We start from the raw sequence: 24,766 nt of genomic DNA, 5'->3' as shown, positions 1-24,766 counted from the left end.
GGATGTGAAGCACCTTACCCTGATTCCTGCTTGCCCGGGGTTTCGTCATTCCCTCAAGTCTCATGTGCTTTTTACTGTAAGCCCAGCATAACAGCCACAGAAATAGGCTTGCTCCTTCTTCTCTATGAAAGAATATAAACAAAGCAATGTTTTTAATTATAAACAAAACATTTTTAAAGAATTTTCACTCAACAAAATTGAGACAGTTTGATAAATTCAACATTGCACTTGTTAGAGTCAAAGAGCAAAAGGACATAGTTATAACACACAGAAATGAACAAGTTAAAGAAAGTTGATTTTCTAAAGAACAGGGTTCTGGCCCTTAGCATTCTAGGAAAGCTGAATCCTGTGCTAGGGACCCCATTGCTTTCATTATCCACAACATCCAAAAGTGAATAAAAAGATCTTGTGCCTTGGAAACTGTCTTTGGGGGACACGGCTGCCATGTGAAGGGTCCCCTGTTGCCTCCTGGACTCACAAAGTCCCGCTCACAACCAGCACCAGCCACCAGGTACACAGGTAGGTGAGGACGTTTTAACAGAAACAGCCTCAGTCAAAGCATAAATGAAAGTAATCACCGCCGTCCCAAGAGAGCAGCTCAAGTTGTTACATCAGAAGATCACGGGCAGAGTATATAAGTCCATGCCGCTCTCTCACGTCGTCCCAGCTTACCCTTCCCCCTCCCCGTGTCCTCAAGTCCGTCTGCGTCTTTATTCCTGTCCTGCCCTGAAGTTCTGGGAAGCAGTCGCATAGCACAGGGAGGTCAGCTGGGTGCTTTGTGACCACCTAGAGGGGTGGGATAGGGAGGGTGGGAGGGAGGGAGACGCAAGAGGGAAGAGATATGGGAACAGATGTATATGTATAACTGATTCACTTTGTTATAAAGCAGAAACTAACACACCATTGTAAAGCAATTATACTCCAATAAAGATGTTAAAAACAAGAAAGATCACTGGCAGAGAAAACGGATGTCAGTTCTAAGCTTCAGAGGTTTGGCAGGTGGTCGGTTTTGTAGCAATAGATAACTGATGAACTAATTCATAGAGCTTGTACAAATATTAAATGAATATTTAATAATATTTAATGAATATTAAATAATATAAATGAATTTACTTTACATTTAAATTCATAATTTAAATGAATATTTACAAATATTAATTCCTACCATGCTTGTAACAGAAGCTAGCACAGCATAAGAACTCATTAATATTGCCTCTTATTATTACCATAATTTTCTTACTCCTGACTTTACTCCGTATCTTAAGGATGATAAGTATGAATGTAATAGCAAACACTTTATCCATAATTTGAGGGAATAAGGTAAGGGGTGGTGCAAATTTAGGGAACTGAGACTTGATAGCTAAAAGTAGCTTTGCAGTAATTTGCACAAGGACCTTGAGGAAATCAGTACTCATCTCTGGGTTTTAATTTCCTTTTCTGTAGAGAGAGTAGTGCTAAGGGATCCAAGCTTGTATATATATTCATGAGTCTACATTGTTCAAATAACCCAAGTGTCCTTTATAAATCTCTTGTGCTTTTTCTTTTCATTATACAATATTCGTGGCTGTTTTATTAGAATACATTATGTTTCCTGACCTTCTTAAACACTGTATGATCAACACCATGCAACCCTTGCTAAAAGACTACGGATCATTATTAATATTTTTACAGGTATAAAGACTTGTTCTAGAAGGAAATGTTGAATGTTATAAGGCTATTTGTGTCTATACTAAATACTCCCAGACTGTACTATGTGCATACTTGTGTCTGCTTAATTTCTGTAGCTCTGTACCTTCATCTGTAACTTTTACAATGTAATCATCTGGCCCTTATGCTGGAAATTTAAAAAAAAAAAAAAAGGTTTCTTTTTTGTCATAGGCTGGCATGGAATAAAATGAAGACCTTTAGAACTATGCTAAAAAAAAGAAAGTAGATAAGCTCCAATCTAAGGCCTGGAGGTTTCTTTCTTAAAAACAAACACACAGACTCACTGTAATATACATACAGTTAAATGCATGCAATTTATACCACCACAAAAAATATATAATCATTTTAATGAATAAAAACAAAGTTAATGCTTAATGTATTGAGAACTTATTTTTAAGAACTAAAACACTGGTAGCGGCTTAAAAGTGCAATGTGTATACCTCCAAGTCACAGGTCTCTTTCTCTAGAGGTAAATATATATATATATATATATATATATATATATATATACACACACACACATACACAAACCGTTCCTTCATTTGTGTTGGATTTAGAATAAATGTGGCCTGTAAAAAGCAGGGACACAAATCCATATAAACATCCATTTTGAAAGAGCAATGGAAGCTAAAGGTGCTCTGATCCTAAGATCTAAACAGTATCCATCACAAGATGGTTTTTATTGGTAGGAAGGAGAAAACTGCAGGGCTCAGCCAAAGGGGTGCAGCAATTGTGGTAACTGACATATCCTCTCCACCCCCATCGTAAGTTTCAGAATATTGAAGTTTCCTGGGTTTCTGCTTTTTTTTTTCAAAGATGTGTGAGAGCAGAGGAATGGAAATAATCACTAGCTTTTAGGCTGGGGAAGGTTGGAGATCATTTTTAAAAGAGCAGTACTACTCTAGAAAAAAAAAATTACAATCCTACATCTTGTTTGAGAGTTTTAATCAACTCGTGGAAGGGAGCATATCTATGGTAAACTCTTTTCCACTCAAATCCTGTGTTAATGCTGCATGCTTTAGTTTTTTATTTCCTTTAACTTTTATAAGAATCTTAAAGTCAACGTTTTCAATTTTTCTTTGGATATTTATACTTTTAGACAGTCAGTACCTGTAAGTAGCAGCATGGGAGGAGGCTTGTAAACGTTTTGTCTACTGTTTCATTGTCACCTTTTGTGCACTTATCACTCTTCTAAATGAAACTTTGCACAGCAACCCATGTTAAAAATGTACATGTGTTAAAACTTGTAAATAAAAAAATTTTTTTAATAAATGCATACATACACATATATACATATAAATGCACTACATAAACATATATACACATACATCTATACACATACTTAGGAAATATCATTCTGTTACTACTTCAAACAGTTTTACTTTATACACCCCCTTCTTCACATATGTCTATACAGGTATATACATACATACATACATGCATACAAACTAGCATAACTACACAATGTGTGTGTGTGGCTTTGTCTGTTTTTGAATCTTACGTAAATGGAATTACATAGTTCTTATTCTTCTATGATCTCCTTCTTTGTAGTCAATATTACTTGTGAAATTCATTCAGTCGTTGCATATAGATGTTCTTATTCTTTGCACTGTGGTATTCCATTTATGCCTACATGACAATCTTACTTGCTCTAATATTTATACATATCTGAGTTGCTCCAATTTGGGGCTTTAATACACAATGCTGCTATGAGTATTGTATACAATTCTCTTAGTCAGCTCAGGCTGCTATAACAAAAACACCACAGACTAGTTGCCTTAAACAACAGACATTTATTTCTCACAGTTCTAGAGGCTGGAAGTTTGAGATCAAGGTGTCAGCATGGTCAGGCTCTGATGAGAACCCTCTTCTGATTTGCAGATAAGCATCTCCTCCTTGTATCCTCAGATGGCAGAGAGAGAGAGAGAGCTGTGGTCTCCTCATCTTTCATGGACACTGGTCCTATTCATGATGGCTTCCCCACCTACTTATCCTCCAAAGGTCTTACTTCTGGATATCATCCTATTGGGGATTTGAAACTTCAACACACGAATTTAGAGGGAACACAAACGTTCAGTCCATACCAATAAGAATTCCCCTAGATTTACTACCTAGGAATAAAATAGTTGAGTTGTAAAATATGAGCATATGCAACTTCACTGTTTAGTGCCAAGTTGGTGTCTCAACATGGTATACCAGTTGTCTCTTATCTATAGTGTACGAGTTTTCCAGAAACTCTCCAGCTCTTGCTACAAAGCCTCACCAAGTCTCAGGATGTCTGATTTGAAAAATGTTGTCCATTGGGCACGTGTGTTGTAGAATCTCACTGTGTTTATAATTTGTAAGTTCTTTGATCATTCATGAAATGGAGAATATATCATGTGTATTGACCACCTGAGCCTTCATTTGTGCAGCGACTTTCAATTTTGTCCGTTTGTTTATTTATGTCTTTTCCATAATATACGTCTTCGATATTGTAAGGCCTATCTTTCCAACTTGTTTTACCACTACACGATCACTAAGCCTATTCTCAGCATTCTGTGCTTCTTAATAAATATCTGAATCAACTTATCATGTTCCACTTTGGAGAAAAAAAAAGCCTATTGGAATTGAGTGAGATTGTTTTGAATTTGTGAATAAATTTGGGGAGATGTGATTTTTTATAATAGTGAGATTTCCAATCCATGAGCAAGATATATCTTTCAATTTACTAAGAATTATCAAATGTATCTTCATATAGTTTCACAATTCTGTTCTTTGAGTTATGCAAAATCTCAGATTTATTTCTAGATGCATTATACTTCATATATTAATTCTGTATATAGTAACATTATTAAATTATCTTATAAATTGTAATTTTCTGTTCTCTTTTTTACGTGTACAATCATACCACCTTAGAATAACAACTTTGAGCTTTCCTTTCTACACCTTTGTTTCTTTTCTACTCTGGCCAAGACCCCTGTATATAATTAGATACAAGTGGCAATAAATGGCATATTTGTCTCCCTCCACATCTCAGAGGGATAGATTTCAACATTTTCCCAGTGAATGTGATATTTATTGTAAATTGGTTTTGCTGATATTCTTTATCAGAGAAGGGGCATTTCCTTTCCTTTTCTAATTTAATAGTTTCATCATTTATGAATATTTAATATTACCAAAAGCTTTTTCTACCTTAAGATCATCATAAGTTTTGCTTTACTTTTTGATCAGTTAATATGATGGATATAATGATTGATTTCCTAATAGTAAACCATCTTATATTACTTGGATAAAATAAAATTGGTCATCATAAGACATAAAACATTTCTGTATTTATGAATTTAGTTTTACATTGTTTAAGGTATTTACATGTATGCCTACTACAGAGAATAATCTGTAGTTTTCCATGCTTACCTAGTTATTATCAGATTTTACTATCATAAAAAAGCCTACCCTCATAAAATACATTAGGAAATACTCTTTTTCACACTACTGTATAGCAATTTTTAAATTGAAACTATTTCTCAAATCTTTGTTAGAAATCACCATTGGGCTTCCCTGGTGGTGCAGTGGTTGAGAGTCTGCCTGCCAATGCAGGGGACACGGGTTCGTGCCCCGGTCCGGGAGGATCCCACATGCTGCGGAGCGGCTGGGCCTGTGAGCCATGGTCACTGAGGCTGCGTGTCCGGAGCCTGTGCTCCGCAACGGGAGAGGCCACAACAGTGAGAGGCCCGCGTACCGCAAAAAAAAAAAAAAAAAAAAAGAAATCACCATTGAAGAAAAATGAATCCTAAGTTCTAATGATGAGAAGACTTTGGTTACTGAATCAATATTTTAATAATGAACTATTAAAGTTTTCTATTTTTTATGAGTCACTCTTGTATTGCTTATTTTAATTGTCTATTTCATTTACATTATCAAATGTATCGACATAATTTTATAGCATCCTCTTATCAGTTTTAATGTTTCAACTTCTAAAATAAAAGCATATTTTTTGCCCCTGAAAATGGTTGTTTGTATCTTTATTATCTTTTACTCGATGTCCCAACACTGATGCCTAATTCTGGATCTCTTTTAACTGAGACAAAAATAATATTCTGATACTTGTTTGTCCAACTCTTTTCCTGATTCTTTTACTAAAAATCAAAACTATTCCTTAACATTTTTCTGTCATTCAGCTATGCAGTTATCATTTATTTATAAATATCCAAAGATGCAAAGTGTTTGACAAGTGATATACCCCTTCTAGATGCTATGGCTTTGAGAGATTGCTTCCTTTAATACTCATGTTAAGGAATATTAGGACTTCATAGAGACTAAGTAACTTACCAATGGATAGTTAGTTAAGTAACACAGCCAGTATTCAGAGCCAGGTTTGTCTGAAATTAACCCTGTACATGTCCACAACTACATAGGATTGCCTTAAGAAATGTGCAAGATGCTTGTAATCCTAAAGTCTTAGTAAAGCAATCAAACTACCTGATCAAAGAATGAGTAAGGTAGAACTAAATAAAAGAGTATACTATGATTTTTGGAAAAAGAAGTACATATGAAATATAAAAGAATTCATATTCTTACATTTTATAACCTATACGTGAGTTGTTGTTCAAATATTGTGAAGAATTACCCTGTACAATTTAGTGAATTCTCCATATTTTACATAATCATATTCAGTTTTAGTAAAAATTATGGTTATATATAGTCTGTTTTATAGTTTCATCATCTTCAAACTGTGGATAATTAAGTGTATAGTGTTTCAATTCATGATTTATAAATGTAGCTAATTTAAGTGTAATTTAGTTAAAGTATTTATGTTTGCCACTTTTTAATGAGAACAGATTTCTAGATGCCTGTGTATAATGCTAGGCACGGCTCTTGGTTCTTTCTGTGTTTTCTTGCATTGTCCTCAGATTTGGTAGACGAGAATCATAAAAGGAAGTAAGTAAGATTACAGGGATGAGAAGTCACTGTGTTTAATGAGCTCACACGGTGTTCTGCCATAATAAATTACTCTACGATGCTTCTGATTAACTAAGCTGCCACTTGTGCTATGAGCTTACAGTACTGTAGCCAAGTAAGCATAATAGAAAACTGTCTACAAAATTAGGAGGCTGCCTTAATTTTATATTTATTACCATCTTGTCACCTCTGATAACACTTCATCCTATACGTGTTCTTGCCTGAAGAGATCAAAATTAAAATTTACATAAATAGAAGGATTGTAGCTCAGTGAAAGCCCAATGAGGCTATTCAGTGCAACACACAATAAGGTGTACAAATTAGAATGAATTTGTTCCAGTTTGAAAATAACAACATTACAGTCTCAAAGTGCTCCCTTTCTTCAGTGCTATCATATATTTCCACTACAAGGAAACACATACAATTAAGTCTATTGGTAGTGATGTACAGATAATGATATTTTTGGTACATTGTATTTTTTCATCATGGGATTTCAGACTAGTCTGATTTTAGAAAAGAGCCCTAGGTAAATGTCTTCTTGAAGAGGTGTTGTGAAGACAGAATATTTATTGTCTAGCCATACATAATAAAAATGCAACTAAATAATGACATGATCAGTCAAATTATAACAGTGTATCAGATTCAGAACCAACGGGAGATTACGAAATATACGTAAACCGTGCTTTCACATCGTATTCCTAACAAACATAGTTCTTTATTTCGATAATCATCTCTGACCAGGAAGTGAAGCTTTATTCCACTGCAATCAGGCGGGGGCTGTCCATCTCTCCAGAATGATCAATTACAGTCTTCCCAGCTCATTAACTCTGATCCTGTAATTTCTTCCAACCCGGAAGACATTCCTTCCGCTCTCTATTTATGCTACGTTATTGAAGTCACCCCTATAAAACTATATAAAATTGCTCAAACTGCCTCTCTTTTCTCCAAATTTTATTGTATTCATAACCTCTTAATCTCCATATGCTTCATGCATATTGGCTTTTATTCCCCCAAACTGTAAGTTCTTTGAGGTCAGGAAATACATTTTATTTTTTTCCACAGCATTTAGGGAAGTTATGAATATATCATAAATGCTCACATATTCTCACTGAATTTATTTATGTTTTATTCTTGTAAAATTTGAAGAATCTCTCTCTCTCTCTCTCTCTCTCTCTCTCTATATATATATATATACACACACACACATACACACACACATATATATATACATATATATAGAAGAGTATATATATACTCTTCTGAATTAATTGAGAAATGAAAAAATATTATATTGGGGACAAAATGTCATCTTCACTATAAATGAAATAGATCTTAGAATGCGGCTTGAGTATTGGGACAAAATTAATTTCCTATTTTAATTTAAAGTCCTGATGGTACCCCATTATTAGTCTGGTCATGGGTAGCCAGCTACTTCCTGTTTTTTTCTTCTGGGCATCTGCACTCAAGAGACATGCTTTCTGTTCTGTTTTTCTTATAAAGCATAAAGCATAGAGATGCAGCACAGAAGGATGTTTCTTTTATGCATGTTTTTAAGGTGAAAGAAGAAAGAGGGAGGAATTAAGCTACTCAGAACCTATTCCTCTTTTCAACCTCACCAGTCAGCTAACAGATGAGAGGGTGGGAGGGTAAAGAGAGTCCAGAAGTTTCACTTTAAGAGATAACCCTCCACATGGAAGCACTGTTGAGTAAGGGATCTTTCCCAACACTATTACCAAAGCAAACAGAATAATGTGTTCATACTAACTGCAGTGATTTAAGGTTATTGTTGAACAATTTAGAAGTTTCTTTTTTAATTCAAGGAAATATTCTTGGTAGCTTTCAATAAACAAATATATTTGGTTCCAGCCAATTTGGAAGAGCAAGCCCACAATGTGCAGGAAATCCCAATTTGGTCTGTTTACCTTATTCAAGAATAATCTTATGAATATGTTCAGCCCTCACATAAGACATGTGATATATGTGTTTGCATAATAACATTAAGCATGCAGTTACCAGTGGTTACAGTCTGAGTAAAATCTTCATCTATATCAGCAAGAAAAGTAATTACATCAGTATTGTTGATGGATAAGAGCAGTCAAATAGCATATTCAGATTCTTCTGTAATTCAATAATATAAAGTTTAAATGTGCAAAAGAAGCTAAGTTGTCAGTAGAGAAAGATGGTCATTCAAGTAGCAGGAAAGTTGGTTGATGTCCTTTGTAATTTAGGATATTCTTAAATTATTGTTTTATTTTGGGCATACAAAGGGCTAAAGACAAATAAATGAGAGCCGTGGAAATTAGCTATAGGAAAATTCTACAATAGCAACAAGGTCTAAACACACAGAGAACCAAAATGCAGCATATTTATTCCCTCTGTCTTAACAGAAGCTCAGGCATTTTCTGAGAGCCTACCTCTGGCATGATATTTGTGGGGGTGTGGCATTTTGAAGAGTCGACCTGTAACCTTCAGAGATGGCCCTCTTTGGGAAAGTGTTTTTTGCTTATGGGTACCACATCAACTGGTCCTCTACAATATGGACCAGCCGTAGTTTCCTTTTGAATAATGCTAGCCTCTGTGTCAGTGTATATTGATTCACTGAGTCAGTTTGCTCCCCAAATGATTGTCAAGGAGCTATTCTCATAAGAGAATTAAACTCACGTGTTTTGGATCTGAAAGCAGAGAATAATGTAATTACATTCTTCTACCATACTATCCTCTCTTATAGGATTTCTGAATGAATTGTGCATTTGAATTAGCTTATTACACTAGTTCATGTCACAGATGGATGAATGAATAAATGGATTAATGAATGTATGAATGGACATCTCTTAGGTTTTGCAAAGCATGTTTCTGAATGACAGACCCTTGGAGGTGCTACATAGGTCAATTCTTTCTAGCCATGATCAGCCAAGACACATTTCTGATCTCGTCACTGTTTTAATATGATGCCAGTATTCTGACCTCACCAACGGATATAAATGCTGACTTCTGTCTGCTATTTACAATAACAGTCCCCGTATCTACATTTACAGCTCCATTCCTTCTTCTGAACTCCAGATGTATATTTCAACTATCTAATGAAAATTTACACTTGTACACTTCTATCTATATAGCACAGATATTATATCTACACTTGTATATCCCAAGAATATTTCATGCATGAAAAACCTGTCCTTAAACTCACTGTATTTCTCCAACTTACTCTTCCCCCCATGGTCCCCATCTCATTGAACGATATTATCTACCCAGCGACACAAACAAGAAAATTAAGCACAATACTTTAGCCCTTATCTGCTGCCACTCCCTACATCAAATGCATTCCTTCTCTTCTAAAAAAAGTGGAGAAATGAGTGGACTTTAGAATCAGGTAGTCCGGATTTAAATCCCTCCTCTTCTTCTTAGAGTTGTGTGACCTTGAGTTTCTCTGAGCATTAGATACCTTATTTTTAAATTTCTTCTAAAAATAATTTTAAAATAAAATTTTTTATTTAAAAATATATACCTCGGGCTTCCCTGGTGGCGCAGTGATTGAGAGTCCGCCTGCCGATGCAGGGGACGCGGGTTCGTGCCCCGGTCTGGGAGGATCCCACATGCCGCGGAGCGGCTGGGCCCGTGGGCCATGGCCACTGAGCCTGTGTGTCCGGAGCCTATGCTCCGCAACAGGAGAGGCCACAGCAGTGACAGGCCCGTGTACCACACACACACACACACACACACAAAATATATATATATATATATATATATATATATATATATATATATATATATATATATATATATATATATATACCTTAATTAAAGAAAAACTAAGTGGAGAAATATTCCATATTCATGCATAGCAAGACTCAATAATATCAAAATGTCAGTTCTTCCCTACTTAATTTATAGATTTGATGCAAAACCCCTGCAAATTATTTTTTGGATAATAACAAAGTTATTTTAAAGTTTACACGGAGAGGCAAAAGACTCAGAATACCCAATTCAATATGGAAGGAGAAGCACAAAATTGAAAGACTGTTGCTACCCAATGTCAAGACCTCTAATAAAGCTACAGTAACCAAGACAACATGGTATGGTGAAAGAACAGGGAGAGAGATCAATGAGACAGAATGGAGAGCCCAGAAATAGACCCACATAAAAGTAGTCAACTGCTCTTTGACAAAGGAGCAAAGGCAATACAATGGAGCAAAGTAGTCTTTTCAACAAATGGTGCTGGAACAACTGGACACCTACATATAAAAAAAAAAAATTAATCTAGACACAGACATTACACTCTTCACAAAAACTAACTCAAAATTGATCACAAACCTAAATGTAAAATACTAAATTATAAAACTCCTAAAATGTAACATAGAAGAAGACAAAATGAAAATGAGTATGGTCATGACCTTTTAGATACAACACCAAAGCTGTGATCCATGAAAGAAATAAGCTGGTATTCATTAAAATTAAAACTTAGGCTCCTCAAAAGACAATGTCAAGGGAATGAGAAGACAAGCCACGTCTGGGAGAAAATACTTGCAAAAGACACATCTGATAAAGGACTACTACTCAAAATGTACAAAGAAGTCTTAAAATTCAACAATAAGGAAAACAAACAACCCATACAGAAAATGAGCCAAAGACCTTAACAGACACCCCACTAAAGAGGATATACACACAGCAAATAAGCATGTGAAGAGATGCTCCACATCATATGCCATCAGATAAATGAAAGTTAAAACACAATACCACCGCACACCTATTACAGTGGCCAAAATCCAGAGCACTGCTAACACTAAGTGCTGGTGAGGCTGTGGAGCAACAGGAACTCTCTTTCATTGCTGGTGGGAATGAAAATGGTGCAGATACTTTAGAAGACAACTGGGCAGTTTCTTACAAAACAAAACATGCTCTTAATATAAAATCCAGCCATTATGCCCTTTGGTAGCTACCCAAAAGAGATGAAAACTTACATCCACAAAAAACCCTACATATGGATATTGATAGGAGTTTATTAATAATTGCCAAGACTTGGGGAGAGCAAGGAAGATGTCCTTCAGTAGGTGAATGGATAAGCATTGGTCCATTCAGTGGTCCAATAAGTGGAATATTATTCAGCACTGAAAAGAAATGAGCTACCAAGCCACGGAAAAACATGGAGAAAGTTGAAATGCATGTGACTGAGTGAAAATGATACGTATTGTATAATTATGCCGTATGACATTTTTGAAAAGGAAAAACCATGGAGACAGTAAGGAGATCAGTGGTTGCCAGGGACTGGTGTGGAAAGAGGAGTGAGCCGGCAGAGCACAGAGGATTTTTCGGGCAGTGAAAATACTCTGTATGATACTTTAGTGATGGATGCATGTCATTATACATTTGTCCAAACCCAAAGAATGTACAATGCCGAAAGTGAACCCGAATGTAAACTTTGGACTTTGGGTGATAATGATGTACCAATGCAGGTTCATCACTTGTAACAAATGTACCATCTGGTGAGGGATGCTGATATGGGGGGAGGCCGTGCATGGGTGAGGGCAGGGGGTAATCTCTGTACTTTCCCCTCAATTTTGCTGTGAAACTTAAACGATTCTAAACAAGTTTTCTTTGTAAGAAATGTATCTACTTGACAGACATTTGGCAGGAATAAATACCATAATGAAAAGTATTTACTACAGACAGTGCTCAATAGAGGTTATCTATTTCATACCTATTACGTTTCCAACACATTTACTCATTCTGTCTTTTCTGCCTCTCTCCTAGTTTATCCCAGCTCGACTTTCTACCAGAATACTGCAGTAACTTAGTACACTATCTCCTGCTTTCAGTCTTGAATGCTCTCATCTCTTATACTTTGTGATTCCCCTTTTCTTTAAGACTTCACACACAATTTTCTTTTCTCTGCTTTAATTCATTTTCTCTTCTTGTCTGAATCTTTCTGGCACCTACTCATACCTTGGTTTGCAAATTAGATATCAGTTTCTCTGAGAATCTCTTTCTGACCATAACCTCCTCCAATAGAAGATATTTTATACAATTATCATTGAATATATTCTACAAAATGTATCTTCCTGCCTTCTTCTCTATATTCCCCATTAGACTGTAAGATTCTTGATTTCCAGAACCATATCTGTCAGATTGACTATTACATTCTCATTGTTTAGCGTGAAGACCATCACATACGTACTCAAGAAAGTTTTTGAATGAATGAATGAATTCCTAATCTATCTATTCCTGATAAGCTATTAGTAAGTGACAATAGATTATTCGCTATAGTTTCCAGGACATCCAGACATCCTGGTTCCTCTTCTTGGAAGGTGCTAGAAGTTTGTTTTGTTTTCAATACTAGAATCCCATAATAATAATCTATAGATCTCTGATATTGTTTCCGAATTCTATTCTATTCATTACCTCGTGATTACTTTTTATAAATGTTAGAATTTAACACTACTTTCCCAACAATTAGTATTAGCATCTATAAAAGCAAAGTTCCTCTTTAGTTTTTTGGAAAATATAGTATTAGCATCTATAAAAGCAAAATTCTTCTTTATGTTTTTAGAAAATATCTGCAGGGAAATATGTTCCCATTTGTGCTTTAGAGAGGTTTAGCATATGATGCAGAATGCAGTCAAAACAATATGTAACCTTAGAATACTACACACTGAGACTGCAAACCTTCCATGGTAGCTGAGATCCTATTTTTTTAAATATACACTACAGTGAGAAAATTCAGTATTTATGACTTCCACCTGGCAGACCAGACAAACAGAGGTCATCAATCTGTTCTCAAAAATAGCTTGATACATTGACTCTAACCTCTAAAAACATCTCTAATTTGTGGTGATCTAATATGCTTTCCCAACTTCCTATCATTCAAGGTGTAAAGAAATGAATCTGCTGGTTGGAAACATAGGTGAGGAACATTCTGAGTAACGGGCATGTGTATTTTTCACTTCAAGCTGATTGCACCCTTGAAGCTGGGTTCTTTTTTCCTGGAGTTCTGTTCCATTTTATTTAATGGCTACCCCCTTGAAAACAATCACTGTTAGATTCATCCTCCCTATTTCTCCGTTTACTGGTCTCATAGTTTCAGACCTGTTTTTATATTTACTTTCCCAGATGCCTAACTCTAGGGCAACAGCTCCTACGGGTAGTTTTTGTGTTAAAAGTTCAATTTTAATATTTTCTAATATGAAGAATAGAACTTTCAAGAGAGCACCATGTTCTGCTTAAGTACCTTCTCTTTATTTTTCTTTCTCAGGGTGTTCATAAAAATGACACAAGTAGTTCACTACCTCGTTGTTCTTAAAAGTGTTTTCCTAGAAACACTAACCCTTGGGAGGTTATCGTGGTCAAACACATTTAGAAAATATATTTTTAAAGTTATATGTCCCTTTTCTTAAGATTTCCCAGAGGCTAAAATGATACAAGGGAACTTATTTACAAAACAGATATAGACTCACAGACATAGAAAACAAACTTACGGTAACCAAAAAGGAAAGGGGGGGAGGGATAAACTAGGAGTATGGGATTAACAGATACACACTACTATATGTAAAGTAAATAAACAACAAGGACCTACTCTATAGCACAAGGAACTATATTCAATATTCTGTAATAACTTATATGGAAAATAATCTGAAAAAACATATATATATACTATATATGTATTTATATATAAATGTATAACTGAATCACATTGCTGTACACCTGAAATTAACACATCATTGTAAATCAACTACACTTCAAAAAAGAAAAAAGGCTTCTCAGAGGATTTAATAAGCTAATGTAAGTTATGAGTCTCTAAGACAAGGTAATGTATACAACATCTTCCAAATGTATTTGCTACTTTGTTTCAGATCCTCTCTCTGAACAGTTTGTGGAATATTTACTAGAAAAGACTGCACTAAATATGGTGGCATCCATACAGTAACTTTTCAGTTTTATCTGGTTTTTAACTAAATCAGCCACAAACCATTAGTAAATTAGTGCACGCATAGTAAGTACCCATGAGCTTTATTCAGTGCAAGCCAGTTCATTTTCCATTTGAATGTCACAAAGTTTATATTCAAATTTGATACATAGAAATGAATTTCTTAATTTTATTTATAGTTATATGTTGTTCCAAAGAGTGACTCATGTAAAAAGGCCACGAAAAAACCGATGATGGTTTTTTTTCCGCATCAGTCGATAATATTTATTGCCTTTAATCAAAAAGGGAAAAAGCTTCACATTTCTTCAACTCGTCTTTAAATCCTTGACTCAGCCAATGCAACAGCGCCCACTGTATTATAAGTACTTCAGTAGGATCTGGGAATACAGTGATGAAAAGACAGAAACTTGTTCTTATGGGACTTCAGGCCAAGCACCCCTTAGAGACGGGGGAACATTGCTGCAGTGGAGGCTGCCTGGGAGCCCAGAGGAAGGTGAGCCTAGCTCTGCCTCAGGGCATCAAAAGTCTTCTCGTGGACTTGGAGGGCATTATGCTAAGTGAAGTGTGTCAGACAGAGAAGAAATATACTGTCTGATATCACTTACAGGTGGCATCTGAAAAATACAACAAACTAGTGAATATAACCAAAAAGAAGCAGACTCACAGGTACAGAGGCCAAACTAGTGGTCACCAGTGGGGAGAGGGAAGGGGGAGGGGCAGTACAGGGGTAGGACAAATTACTGGGTGTGAGACAAGCTACAAAGATGTATGTACAACACGGGGAAGATAGCCAAGTGTTGGCGGTAACTGTAAACGGAGTGTAATGTTTAAGAATTGTATACAAAATAAAAAGAAAGTCTTCTTAGACAAGACAGTGTTGGTACTTGATGGGCAAGTAGGCAGACAAGTAGGTAGTGGGCTTCCAATTAAAGAATGCATCACATCCAGGGGAATGCAAATAGCTCTGCTTTTCTGAAGGGAACAGTGTGAGGAAAGGACCAGCCTCTCCTGCACCTCCTTAACCCACGGTTCCTTTCATGTACTGTGGCTTCAGTCTCTTGCTAGTGTATTAACTTCCTCTCATGGGTTCCTGATTTCTCCTTACAAAGAGTGAGAACTGTGCCCACTGGCTGGCTTCTGCACTCACAGTATTGTAGAGGGGAGATGTGTGAGAGGCCCAACACTTCTTTATTTTCTTGATATTAAATATAAGGGAAAATGCAATAAGAAAATTGGAAGAGTGAGAAAATTGGAAGAGAAAGTGAAAGTAGATGTGTAGGAGAAACAGTATGTTTTTAAAGAAGAAATCATATTCATTCTATGAAATGCCATAAAAGCATGAACTGTAGTATTCAATAGGTGTTAGTGAAAACTGAAAAACACACATAAACCTCTTGGGCAAAAAAATTATCTTGGGCAAAAAAATAGACCTAGCAATAGAATTATTAAGTATAAGACATTTCTTTGGTTTAAAAGCAAAAGATAAAGACAAGTACATAAATCAAAGTGTTGCTAGAACTCACAGAACAAGTTCGTATTCTTCCCATCTGGAAATCTTTCTTTTCATTTCTTTATCCCACTTCCTAAGGTGCTCTCTTTTCTCTAATGTATAGAATGCTCCAGTGAAATTTCCCCAAACTAGAAAGAATGTTTAAGGAAATCAATTTACTGAACCAAGTGGCAGGGTTTTCTGAACTTCTTGAAAGGCATATCATTGAAAAGTAGGAGGACCTGAGTCTTGAAAAGGAAAAAGAAAAGAGAAAGGCATTAAAGGAAGTGTTTTTATGAAAGGAACTTTGGTTGGGGACAGGGATAGGATGGAAATAATTACTAAACTTGTACACAATTTCAGTGATCCGTTTAGTGTTCTCAGCATGGCCAACATTCAATAGTTTAATCCTTTAAGTGACCCTAAAATAGAGATTCTACTCTGGTCCTCACATTAGGAATAGAATTCAGCAACAGTGGGGTTACTACCTTGCTCTAGGTGACATAGCTAGTAAGTGACAGAAAACAATGGAAATCCATAGATTCAGGTTCCAAAATCTACAATCTTGATATTTACACTAAACATATTGTAAACACTAAATGATTATACTTTTGTATGTTGAATATATTCTACACAATCAGATATTTATTAATCCTTTAAAGATTGAATCTAAGGGTCTAAACATAAGTTCCTGGCCAAAACATTTAGATCATCTAGTTTGTCATAACTTGTATGCAAGGCCATGCCTGAAAGCATCAGTCCCACTGTTAGCTGGTTATTATAATGACTCCATGAGAGACAAATCAAACATCATTTTCATTCCTCATGATTGATTTATGAAGGTATCTATGTATGGCTATATTTATTCCATGCCTAATTTGTAAACTTCTAACTGTAAGTCAACATTTTAAAAAGTAAATGAATAGAGCAGAGAAAAATTAAATGTTCAAAATATAAATAAAATTAGTATTAAGTTAATGCATAATATATAAGCCATAAGATCCTGTCTACTTGTTAGAAAAGAGTCTACAAATTTTGTTCCAAGATTCCTGCCTGTCTATACGGAAAAAAAAAAAAAAGACAATTAGTAAACTTGTCAAAAGAATCATTGCTGGCATTGAGAAAACAGATAAATTCTATTTATCTACGGATTCTGTGGATTCTTGTAAAGTAGTGATTATGGTCCAAGTACTCGGGAAATAAGAGCATCTACTATTTCATTCATTAAATAAATACACAACAGAATTCATGTAGCTGTTGTTTTATGATGCCCTATGTTCCAAAGCAGAATTCAATAATAATTTCTATATGGTACCAGAATTATAGAGTCCAGGCACATCATTCAATGTCGTTATGGATTAAAATATAAAGATAAAACAAAGTATTTTATGAATTATAGTAAAAGAAACATTAGTACATAGAAATATAAACACACATATAATGAAACAGTCTATACCCTTATGAGATGTACTCTGACATTTCTATTTTATTTTAATATCGTTCACTATTTAAAAGTTGACCAGGAACTATTAAATTAATTTCCTGACCCACAAATGGCTTGTGACCTATGCATTGAAAAGTACTGACCTGGAGCAAATTTGAATCTCACATTACCTGTTATGTTTCTTACAATAAAACATGATAGATATCGAATAGAAGTAAATGTGAGTTCTTCTTCCCTAAAATAGTAGATAGAACATAAACAGTATATTTTAATGATTAAAGAGAAACGCTTTCTCAGTTTAGCAAAAGTCTAGATTCTGGGGAACAGTTGTTATTACCTAATATAGATGCAGAAGGCTGAGAAGACTCTTTGACAAGATGCGTGGGGGCTCACATGTCACATGGAAGTGGGCCAAGAGCACAAATGTGAGACTGACTCCTGTTTAACTCAGAAAACTGTTTTTAGTTCACCAGAGTGCTAAGGCAAATGCATAGTGAAGCCCCATGGTTTTAGGTCATTGATTATAGTCCCAAATATTTTACCCTAAAAAAAAAAAAATCTCTGACGTATGCTGTTAATGTCTAACTTCAAACAGTGTGATTTCTTTGTAAACTCTTAAAAAATAGACTAAGTTGCAAAATATACTGTATTTTCAGATGTGGAAATAGTTAATTCATAGTAGTGCAGGTAGAATGATACAGTTGCATTTTGTAAATGAGACCCACCCAAGACTAGTTCGTGGTGTCCTGGGTAACTATGATGTCTTTTTGAAAGCTGGTACATGGTAGGGAACCAAAAATATGCTTCTAGAATGAATTAGTTAGTGAAGGAGAGTTAGATAGAAAATACCAATTTCTATGTCTAGAAGTATAAAAAATGTTTTCCTACAAGGATAACTTTCATAGAAATGAACCACATCTACTTAATTTCTATCTTTTAAGAGAAAAATAAGCTGTATTTGTATATTTTTCTAGTGATCAAAAAATTCATAATTAGTAGGTGTTGAAATTGGCAAATATATTTTTAACTTAATAAAATATGAACAATCTTATAAAGTCTACACAAATTTTAGACTCTTTGAAATGTTCACTGTTGAATCTTTTGAAACTATTTTATGATTTTTATGCTTTTATTAACCCACTTTTATCCTAAACTACTGACTAATGATTGAATCAAATAAGCTCTTGTACACAACGCTGATTAATTCTGTCATTCCCATTCCCATCACTTCATCTTTCCACTCCCCTAATCAATACTATAAATAAACAATGTATAACTGACATCATACACTATGAAAATGCTAGAAGTAAATGTTAACCAATAAATATAGGACAATGAATACAGAAAAGATTAGAATACAGTGTTTTCAGGGATTTGAAACAGCGTTTGATGGGGCTGTTTTTGTTTTACCAAAAGGCTATGAATCTCACACATTTCTTTCTCTTAAAGATAGAAACTGTAGCACTTCATCTTATAAGAAGTAAGAATTTATTATCTGCAGGAAAGAATACTGTAATAAAAACACTCCTTTTTCTTCCTGGTGGCATTGTGAAACTAATGAAAGTCGTTTATCATTTTCTCATTTGTAAATATCAAAGTTAATGCCTGAGAATAAAATTTGTAAAAACAGCATTTTAAATCATACTTATTACTGTGCTTACAGCTCCGCATGTTTTTCATGCCTTTCCAAGAATATCTAATTCAAAAGGAAAGCTATGCCTTCAAAATATATTTGCTCAAAATAAAGTAGCCTCGTTTTCTTCTGATTTTTGAAAAGGTCCTGTTTCCATACCCTTTGAAGTTTAGAAATTAATCTCTACCAGTTATGAGCAGGTAGTCAACTGCTGATTATTTATTCCAATTAATCAATTTAGTTTACTTAATTATGGTTTAGTTTTTTAAAACCTCTGGACATGTATTTTCACTTGAAGCAGGATTAGATTGTTAGTTTATCCCTATCTGAAGCAGACATAGACAAAATACAAACTGTATTTTCCTCCAAAATATAAAAAATTTAAATGCTAGTTATAAATATAAATGCAATGGGTTTATATCTATATACATGTGTTGGCTACTAAATTACTTAAATAGCATTATAATAGTTGTCCTGAATAACAAGGAGAGTGTATATATACAATGGATCCACTTTCTGTTATGCATGAGAATTGATTCGGTTCCCATTTGTCATTTACTAAATCTTTAAAAAACTGTGTCTGTTTTTCTCACATTCTCACATTGGGAGGTTTCAGAAAGCCATCTGTGAATAAAGTAAAAATCCCAGCTGATAATGAATTAGCACCATCTCTGAAGGAGCAGACCTCACCTAGGTGCCAAAGGAAGGGCGTGATGACCCTCATAAACACCTTGTGTGAGTTAATGAGAGTGAAGGTTCATTTCCATAACGACTCCTTATTTGCATCTGTGCAAGGCTTGCGTGGTGCCGGCTGGCAAAAGTCAGCTGTGAATCAGACAGGCTGCAATTCTCATCACTCCAGTAATAGAATGATCACACGGTCTTTCTACCGGGCCCAGAGCCCAAGAAACGACCATCACGTTGGCTCCACAACGCCAAAAGCTTTGAAGCACACCATCTGCTAGGCATCTTTGTTGCTACTTGCTCCCCCTTGTAACTACATAAACATTCATTTACCATCAAGTACATACTTCCAGAAGGCTCACCTAGGACACGGTGAAAAGGCAGATTCTCTCACTGCTTTTGACTTCTGTCGCCAATATCTTCTGAGCAAAAGGAATAAAAGCATGGATCACAATTGCTTATGCTGAATAGAAAAGGCAAACAATAAAAATGTGAGGGGAAATTATATATCTTTGGAGGCGCTGCTCACCTGGAAAATATCATTTGCAGCCTAGAACTCCAGTGGTCATATTTTCCAAACATGACCACAAACTCAAAGCATGAAGATAAAGAGAGAACCTCTATCCATTAGTTATGGCATTCCAAAAAAGGACAACTATCCTCTTAATCATCACTGGAGTGCAAGTTATTTTATTGAACATAGAGAAAAAAAGCTATGCATGTAATTTTTTCCCTGCATGTTTCCCATTATAGGGGAAACTAATGTGATAATATCTATCCAAAGAAGAAAATTTAAGTCAAAGAAAAGAAATGAACATATAATTGACATCTATATATTCATGTAAGAACTAAGCCATTAGTTATGGGATAGGGAGGGTGGGTGGGAGACGCAAGAGGGAGGAGATATGGGGATATATGTGTACGTATAGCTGATTCACTTTGTTATACAGCAGAAACTAACACACCATTGAAAAGCAATTATACTCCAATAAAGATGTTAAAAAATAAAGAACTAAGCCATTTAGAATTTCAATGTGTCTGATAATGTACTTCTAGAATCAAATGTCAAAAGCAGCAGTGAAGTGTCTAATTCTGAGCTTGCCTCATGTTAATTTTCACTCTAAAAGATCACTCGATTAAGTGATGAAATGAGAAAAATGCAAAAAAAAAAAAAAACGCATAAAAAATGTAAAGATAATAGCTTCCACCTCTGCTTAAGAGAAACTATGCCTATGTTAACTCAGCCAATGTGAAACTAAAAATGGAAAGAAGGAGCGAAGGCCAACCAGAAGACAGAAAGATGGAGAAAGCAGTGGATGAAAATATCAATAATCAACGATGCCCTGGTTAAGTGATTTTTGAGGGCCTGCAACAGAGAGGAACTCATTAACCATCGGTCAGACTGAGTGTGGGCCATCAAAAGCTCTTACGAAAGGCCCAGCCACTACACTTTCTTACTCAGAGACTTTATCCTATTTTATGACTTGAACTTTTATTATCATAGTGGTGCAAAATTTTCTTCAAAATTTTCATCACTCATCATTTTTAATTCTGCTGCCACTAGTGTTGTGCTCTATGTCTTCAAGTCTGAATCACTGAAATATTCAATTCCATGGTCTCTCAAACTCTAAATTCTCTCTGCCTTTACTTTGCTGGACTAAACAAACTCAAATATGGTTCTCTGATTTGCAACCCTTAGGGAGAGCTAATTTCCCACCATATGAAATGTATGATTTCTTTGTTCATCTTCATTTAAGTCTTAGCTAATATTTATTGACACAGACACTGAGCTGAGTACCTAACAGGGATTATCTCAGTTACCATGCAGAATATGGTAGGGGTGGTAATGTTCTTATTTTAATGATATGGAAACTAAGGTTCACAGAGATTAAATAACTTACCTACAGTCAGTCATAGCTAGTAAGAGTAGAGTAGGGATTTAAACCAATAAGAAAAGAAATGATAATTATGTGACATGAGAGAGGTGCAAGTTAATGCTACAGTGGTCATCATATTACAATTTTTAAATGTATCAAATTAACGCATTGTACACTTTAAAGGTACACAATATTATATGTCCATTATATTTCAGTTAAAAAATGACAACACAAAAAATAAACTCGTAACAATCTGACTTCAGAGCTGGCACTCTTCATCACTATGCGATTTGCTTCCACACCACCTAGCTTTACTTCCTCCTAATGTCAACTCACCTGCCTTCCATTCAGAGTCTGCATTTGCCTCTCTCATCTATCTCGGTTCCTCTGTCCCTCTCTCTCTCCCTCTACCCCCATCCTCTTCCCTTCCTGTCTCTACACATACACATAAACACACACACACACACACTTCCTTACGCCATCTTCCTTACATAGAACACATTACTTATCCTTCATATTCTCTATCTAAACATTTCAAGACACAGTTCGAGTCATTTTCAAGTTCTCCTCTTTTCTGAAAGCTTTCATAAATACTTACCATTATTAATTTCCTTATGCTTTCTACTCCAACAGAACCCATAGTTTACCATAGAAATTATTATACGTGTTGCCCTGGGTCATTCACAATTTTTTCTTGTATTCACATCTCTATAACTCATTTAGAGCTCTTTCAAAGCAAGGAACGTGTAGTTCTATATAATATACTATGTAAATGTAAGTTGTCATTATTATTTCTATTGTTATACTTCTGTATACTCTGCTGATACCAGTGTAGTGAGCATATAATGGGTACTCACTGGGGTCCATGTTCATTTATTAATGGCAGAGTTGTAACTTAAACATAGGCTTTTGATTTTCCAATTCAGTTGAATGAAACTGCAACTTACAACTAGCTATAAGCCTTTGGAACCAGAAGCCTGGTAAAAGGAAGCTTTCTGTCCTCAAGAGTTTGAAGACCAGAACACTCAGACCTGTTTAACTGCAAAAATGGGACAGGCAGACTTTGTTATAAATAAAAATAAAATAATTCAAAGTGTGTATCCACTAAAGTTATTTAATACTGATGTTTAGTGGACAAATCCACTAGTATTTACAGGGAAATTATGAAGATATAAGAATAAACACTCAGTAAAACTATCCAGTCCTAAAGCTTCTTCAAAAACAGAAATACAGAGAAATTCTGAGTGAAAAGGAAATACATTTTGGCTTGGACTAAGAAAAAAGTTTGGAGTTGTCAGAAATGTAATAGCACTGAAACTTTACCAATCCTGGATAATTACCCATCAGAAATGTAATAGGACAGATTCCTGTCTGAGAAAAATACATTAATATATTCTAAGCTTATTTCCAAACTTTCTATTCTTGATTCTAGATTTTTATGTTCTTGAGTGTCTGAAAACGTACACAGCTGAAACCACAGTGTTGCATAACACAGAGCAGAGGTTCTTAACTCTGGCCGCATATTATAATCCCTTAGAGAGCTTTTTTTTTTTAGCGTCTTCATTGGAGTATAATTGTTTTACAATAGTGTGTTAGTTTCTGCTTTATAACAAAGTGTCTGTCATACAGAGTGAAGTAAGTCAGAAAGAGAAAAACAAATACCTTAGAGAGTTTTTAAAAATTCTTAAGAACAATCACTGCTTAAGAACAATAGACTAATTAAATCAGAATCTCTAGGGATAGGTCTGTATGATCATATTATTTTAAATGCTGCCCAGGGGCCTCCAGTGTGTATCTGGGACTAAGGACCTTGCCACTGAGCATGGCATGGAAGTTATGGAGGTAAAGAATAATCACTGATGTTTGCATGAGTCATGGGAAAACTGTCAAGTAGTCCCCATGATAGATCTGACTTTGATCAGAGCCAGATCATAATAAAGACATGGACAAATATGAACTAGATGAAATAAGTGTGGGCCAAAAAAAACATGTTCCTAATCATTAGAGAAATGCAAATCAAAACCACAATGAGGTATCACCTCACACCAGTCAGAATTGCCATCGTGAAAAAATCTACAAACAATATATGCTGGAGAGGGTGTGGAGAAAAGGGAACCCTCTTGCACTGTTGGTGGGAATGTAAATTGATACAGCCACTGTGGAGAACAGTATGGAGGTTCCTTAAAAAAACTACAAATAGAACTACCATATGACCCAGCAATCCCTCTACTGGGCATATACGCTGAGAAAACCATAATTCAAAAAGAGTCATGTACCACAATGTTCACTGCAGCCCTATTTACAATAGCCAGGACATGGAAGCAACCTAAGCGTCCCTTGACAGATGAATGGATAAAGAAGATGTGGCACATATATACAATGGAGTATTACTCAGCCATAAAAAGAAACGAAACTGAGTTATTTGTAGTGAGGTGCATGGACCTAGAGTCTGTCATACAGAGTGAAGTAAGTCAGAAAGAGAAAAACAAATACCGTATGCTAACACATATATATGGAATCTAAAAAAAAGTGGTTCTGAAGAACCTGGGGGCAGGACAGGAATAAAGACGCAGATGTAGAGAACGGACTTAAGGACACGGGGAGGGGGAAGGGTAAGCTGGGACGAAGTGAGAGAGTGGCATGGACATATATACACTACCAAACGTAAAATAGATAGCTAGTGGGAAGCAGCCACATAGCACAGGGAGATCAGCTCGGTGCTTTGTGACCACCTAGAGGGGTGGGATAGGGAGGGTGGAGGGAGACGCAAGAGGGAGGGGATATGGGGATATATGTATACGTATAGCTGATGCACTTTGTTATACAGCAGAAACTAACACAACATTGTAAAGCAATTATACTCCAATAAAGATGCTAAAAAAATAAATTAGGCCAAAGACCTTAAGAGACACCTCACCCAATGGAAAATACACATTTGAAAAGATACTCCACATTGTATGTCTTCAGGAAAATGCAAATTAAAACAACGATAAGATACCACTGCACACCTATTAGAGTGGCCAAAATTCAGAACACTGACAACCTCAAATCCTGGCTTGGATGTGCAGCAGTA

The 24,766-nt window shown here is 35.5% G+C and overlaps 2 long non-coding RNA genes across 2 annotated transcripts in view; both read right to left on the bottom strand.

Moving 5' to 3' along the window:
* Positions 1 to 24,766, bottom strand: part of LOC137224096 (uncharacterized) — a 123,545-nt gene that overhangs the window by 6,333 nt on the left and 92,446 nt on the right. Inside the window, exon 2 of the long non-coding RNA XR_010943236.1 lies at positions 19 to 122. This is a non-coding gene — a long non-coding RNA (uncharacterized lncRNA). The remainder of the gene's footprint in view (positions 1 to 18; positions 123 to 24,766) is intronic.
* The window catches only part of LOC137223286 (uncharacterized), a 34,134-nt gene continuing 9,574 nt past the window's right edge, over positions 207 to 24,766 (bottom strand). Inside the window, exon 2 of the long non-coding RNA XR_010942774.1 lies at positions 207 to 786. This is a non-coding gene — a long non-coding RNA (uncharacterized lncRNA). The remainder of the gene's footprint in view (positions 787 to 24,766) is intronic.

Source organism: Pseudorca crassidens, chromosome 4 (assembly GCF_039906515.1).
Source record: "Pseudorca crassidens isolate mPseCra1 chromosome 4, mPseCra1.hap1, whole genome shotgun sequence".
Lineage (NCBI taxonomy): Eukaryota > Metazoa > Chordata > Mammalia > Artiodactyla > Delphinidae > Pseudorca > Pseudorca crassidens.
Note: the sequence above shows the minus strand (reverse complement) of the source record. Positions and strands in the feature narration are given on the sequence as shown.